This window comes from Lygodium microphyllum, chromosome 5 (genome assembly GCF_053477565.2).
Source record: "Lygodium microphyllum isolate KBCC chromosome 5, Lygodium_microphyllum_v1.1.10, whole genome shotgun sequence".
Taxonomy (NCBI): domain Eukaryota; kingdom Viridiplantae; phylum Streptophyta; class Polypodiopsida; order Schizaeales; family Lygodiaceae; genus Lygodium; species Lygodium microphyllum.
The window spans coordinates 153,787,701-153,793,565 of NC_141139.1; the positions used below are offsets into that span (position 1 = coordinate 153,787,701).

The 5,865-nt window shown below is 32.5% G+C and overlaps 1 pseudogene; it reads right to left on the bottom strand.

Annotated features, from left to right (window-relative positions):
* Nucleotides 1-475: 475 nt before the first annotated feature.
* On the bottom strand, nt 476-4,928 carry LOC148036552 (uncharacterized; annotated as a pseudogene).
* Between the last annotated feature and the right edge of the window lie 937 nt (nt 4,929-5,865).

A 5,865-nucleotide genomic window follows, 5' to 3' on the forward strand; every position in this document is an offset into this window, starting at 1 on the left:
TTCTTTTAGATATAACATCATTTAAAGTGACATGTATAAGTTTCATGAACTAGGACCTTAAAAGAGTCACCACTACTAGGTGTGGTTTATAAATAACTTGATCTAATACCATATAGTAATAAGTTTGGATAACCTATGATGTGATGGTTCTTTTTTTGTGTAAACCAATAGACACAAGTATGTTAAATAATTGCTCACTCCATTTACATTTTTTGTATGTATATTCATGATATATAAATGTCTTTTGTTCAAAATTTCTATCTATCTTGACAATATATGGACAAGATGGATATTGGCTTTGGTCAAAATAAACTAGCTTCACAGTTTGACTAGCTAAATGAACTTTCATATCATAAAATGAAGATTTATATACCAAGCTAGAATTTTATAATTTTTATAAGACCAAAGATTTAACCTTTGACCAATGGTTTGTGTCTCCAATGAAATAGACATAAATTTTATTATTAATTAAGACCTATTCGTTAGCTAAGACATAAAGAACAAAATTGAACTTAAACCACTTTATAAGAAATTTCAACACAATTAACTAATGCTATTGAAAAAATAAAAAACATTAAGTAGATTCTCTCATTGATATTGGTGGTGTTTAAAAACACCAAGGTAACTACATCAAACACTTTAAATTTCTAACAAGCATATATTTCATAGCCATGTAAGAGCCCTTAATGTGAGGGATATATTTATGTTGGAAGTCAAAATTAGTCCATATAGAGTCACTGCCTTGTTGCATCATGTGTATTGGAAAAATATACCTTTTGTAGATTTTGTATAAAACATTTAGCTGCACTACCACTTATGAAATGTTTGTGATATCCTAACTCATGAGAAAGTTGCATTGTTTCCATATCTTTCAAAGTAGAGACTAAAGAAGTCTGCTTCAACTTGGAGAATTGTGAGTTGTTCAATGTAAGTGACAGACAACGTGAGGCATTTGTTGAGTATGCTTGTATAATAGATGGTCAAAGTAAAAAATAGGACTTAAATCACTTTATAAGAAATTTCAACACAATTAATTAATGTTATTGAAATAATAAAAAACTTTAAGTAGATTCTCTCATTATTATTGGTAGTACTTAGAAACACCAAGGTAACTACATAAAATACTTTAAATTTCTAACAAGCATATATTTCATAGCCATGCAAAAGCCCTTAATGTAAGGGATATATTTATTATGAAAGTCAAAATTAGTCCATATAGAGTCACCGCCTTGAACATCATGTATATTGGGAAAATACAACTTTTATAGATTTTGTATAAAACGTTTAGCAGCACTACCATTTATGAAACGTTTGTGATATCCTAACTCATGAGCAAGTTGCATTGCTTCCATATCTTTCAAAGTAGAGACTAAAGGAGTCTGCTTCAACATGGATAATTGTGAGCTGTTCAATGTAAGAGACGGATGATGTGAGGCATTTGTTGAGGATGTTTGTATAATAGATGGTCTCTTGAAGCAAGAAGTAATTGAAGGTTGAACATATATACAATCTTTATCTATCATGGTCTCGTGCAGTGCTAATGATGAAGATGAAATACCATCATTCTCTACTCTAGTCCATTCATCAATGATAACCTTGAATTGAGCATACAATTCATGTCCATATTGAACTGGCTCCTGTCCTTATCGATCGAACTTGATGACTTCACATGCATCATGGTATTTGCTTAAGCGAGTTAAGTATCGTAGAAGTTCTTTGATCAAGATAGAGTCTCCACAATCAATATCAAATGTTTTTGGATAAATGAAATTCTCAACAAGATTTGCACATCCTTTGTAAGGACTTTCATCTATGAGAATAGTCTTGGTATGCTGACAAACATCTCCATATTGATCCCATACATACTTTAGAGGCTTGAATATTGCTTCTACTCCCATCTTATCTGGCCTATATATGATTTTGAGTTGATGTCTATGACATTGTTCTTGGCCCCAAATCATGAAGAAAGGATACTTCCTTTTTGCATGGATCTCCAAGCACTTAATAAATTTCATGACATTCTTATGTAAAGATGTTGACCAAACTCCCACTTGGAATCTTGCAAATAAGGCTTCAAGAAACTCCATACATCGTGGTCTAAGAACAAGCCATTGCTTTCCCATTTGAAAGCTTTGAAACTTTTTAGACTTCGCAAAGTATCGTTGTAAAAGAAGACCATTGAGATCGAGTATTACACATAATTGTGTTACATTTCTTATCAAGGACACATCAATCACATCATTGTGCTCTACTATTGTTGAATCTGTTAGATATCCAACCATAGATGTCTTAGTTGAAGTTACAAAGAAGAAAAAGAAGCACATTAGATTCATTTATTTTCTCATCATTCTATTTAATGTTTGAGCTATAAACTGGCATAGAACAATAAAGCAATTTAACTTCACATTGACAAATACATACATAGGTACTACTTAATAAATGATGTCTTAAGAAAAGAGATATTTGACCATGTGGAAAAATCTAACCAAGAGTAATATCATGAGGTAAATATATATATATATGATGATTTCTTTGAAGTAAAATCTATTCTAATAAAGTCATTTTTCCATACCTACTTTTTATCGCTAATTAATAGTATACTTGAGATACTAACAATATATTCTTGTAATTAGTTGTAGAAATTATATTATCAATATAATATTAAACATACTCAGTTTCTAAAAAGGCCTTTAAAATGGCATGTACAAAGAAGGTGTTTATTATTCCTAATTATTAAAAGAAAAATACTTTTGACCATGTGACCAAAACTATGTCACATATAAGTGACACGTGACAATTTAATTGAGATAAGTTATACTCTATTTGGATAAGTCTTCATAATTTCTTCTTAAGGACTAACCATTTTATTTTTGAACTAGTTATATCCCATAGATATTTAAACTCATGAATTGTAACAAGGATTTTACCTTAATATTCCATATACACACCTAAAAAGATACATTGGAGGTGAAATCTTTGTTGCAATGTTTGCTACTGAGGTAAAACTCTTTTGGGAGATCCAATGAATCTTTTTTGGGGTGTGCAATATATTGTTGGCTCTCTTATTCTAAGATACATGCATAGACATACACTAGTGATGTAGTAAAAGAGGTTATAAGAGATAAGAGATTTGACCATGTGGACAAATCTAACCAAAACTAACATGACAAGATCATTACACAAAACATATAAGAGTTTAATTGAAATAAGATCTAGAATAGACTTAAGTAAGTTTTACATAGCTAGCTAAAACTTTTCATTATGATAAGTATTCTTACATACTAGATTACAATTAAACAGTTATCCTTACAAAGGATGATAAATTTTAATGAGCTCTTTAATACTATTTTAGTAAAAGATTTACTTAAATAGATTCTTTAAAATAAACATGCTTGGTACCTTTTGTAAAAAATTAAAAAACTAAAGACATAGTTTCTTTAAGTAATATCACCAAATGAAAGAAAATATTGCAAATGCTAATGGAAGTAACTTCTCGAGAAAAAAATCAAAACTACATCAATGTGTCTTCCTTGATGAAAGGATAAGGAACGGAGTTTAAACACATGAAGTAGCCTTTAATTTCTCTTTCATAATTAAACTTGCTATATCTTGGCTTGATTCTTCTATGACCTTGGGTGGTACTTCAAGAACTTGAACTTCAGTAGGAGAAACCTCTTGGGAGTTTGAATTTTGTTTAGCACTCTCATGGACCCTCCACAATTGTGCTTCAACCTCTCTTTGCTCTTGAGTGTTGCAAACCACTGCAATAGTCTTCATATGATTTACCAATGCCACCTTAGATGCAAGTCCACTTGCATATACATCAAATACAACCTCATGAGCATCATTGAATGCTTTGATTGTAGTTTCCATAACTTTCATTTTCTTTCTCAAAACGGCCTTTGCAATCCTTTGTTCTTCTTCAAGATCTTCATCATTACACTCCTTGTCCAAGCCTTCAAAGTCCAAAATGGAAGGCTTGTTGACAATGTTTATATATTGCTCAAAATTAATGAAGCTTTTCTCCATAGTCACTAATGTCAAAACCACAAAAGAATCTATAGATCCAAAAGCAAAGGTTCTATCCATTGGTAGGAAGTCAACACTACCAACTAGCATGTGATACTTGCAAGAAATGCTTTCAAGAGAATTTTCCAAAGTTGCCATTTGCTTTTGATCAAGAAATGATAACAACATGAATTGTTTAGGTCACATGTCATTTGTAGTAGAGTGGATACAACCTTTCCAAACTTTATAGAGTCCCATTTCATTCCCTCAACCCCATGTGCTGCATCTAGAACAACAACCCCGATGGTAATTGGATCTCTGTAAACATTATGTATAAGATCAAAGGTTTCTAGATTGCATCCGAAAACATATACATGCCAAGGGGAAGTAGTGGAGGATTGAAGAGCATTTCAATTTTTTCGTATTAGGAAGTTCACAATATCTTTTGCTCCATTTGGAAGGGACCCTACATTAGCTCCATGTGTGAGCTTCTTTGATACCCTATCATTGCAAATGCCTAAAATCTTTGTGTAGACTTCATCATTGATATCATAATCATTAACAAGCTCTTCCCAAGTCTTCATCATAGCGCTACTTTCTGGAACTGAGGCATTGAAAAGAGTGACTAATTCCTCCTTTAGGACCCTATCTTGCTTGATTTGCTTAGCCCTTGTTTCCATGTCAATCATATCTTCCTTATCCCATTTGTTTCTAAGAAAAAGGATATGACCTTCATTGATCTCCTCTTGTAGTATAAGGATATCTCCATCCTTTAAATCCATAAGGCAATGAAATGCAGCAAGAGAAGGTTGCCTTCCCTTTTTTCTCAAACTCTCCTTTTGGGATATAAGCTCACCTCTAGAGTATCTCTTCATGATTTTGATCCAACTATAAAATATTTCTTGAGAGCTAACAATCATATGGCAATCTCTAGATGCACAATTTTCTCCAATGTATACTACAAATATCTACCAAAAAAAGATCAAAATAGTGAGCATAGAACAAAAGAAAGAGCATCACACCAATCTTCACAAAAAGAAAAGGTAAGCTTATATGTGATTACCTGCCATGGTACTCTTTGAGAGCTTGTCTTAGAAAGCCCTTGTTGGGGTTTTGGTGGAGAAAAAAATGCTAGCCACTAATCTCTTAATTGTTCAAGTTGCTCAACATAAGGGGCATTCTTCATAACATTATGTGATTTCATATTTGTCATTCGTGAAAGCTCAATGCACATTTCCATAGGACAATCAACTAATTGTCTAGCATTTCTTGTGGTGTATAAATGCTTGGTTGCTAGAAAACGTGTAGTATTACTCTGAATATATATCTTTGCTGCATGAATTGAGTGAAGCCCTGATATAATCCAATAACTAGTATAAGTATCCAACTTATTAGCATCCACCTCATCACGATGCATGGGTCTCTTCTCATTGTTGTCTTGTAGAAAAGGCATAAGATATGATGATGTTACTGGATTCATGGGATTCTTTATGAAAGACGTGGTTAGCTTCTCTACATAATCCCAACATAGTTATCTATAAGCATACAAAGGAGGTGCCTCATAGCACCTATCAACAAGAATAGGAAATTGTGTTGTTGGACCAAATGGAAAGAATTTTTCAAACATGTGAAATCCTGATTCTTCCTTCTTTCCCTTCTTCTTAACTATCTCTGGAAAATCGAATGTTCTTTCTACTCCCTTGATCTCAAGAGAAATTATTGACTTTGCATGTGTAACTCCTAGCATGGAAGGTAAAGTGGCATCATTCTCAGTAGTGTTAGCAACCATACTAACAACAAGAGCTTGTGACAAGGAACTTTGTTGAGGTGATTTTAACTTTGAGCTTGTGGGATTCA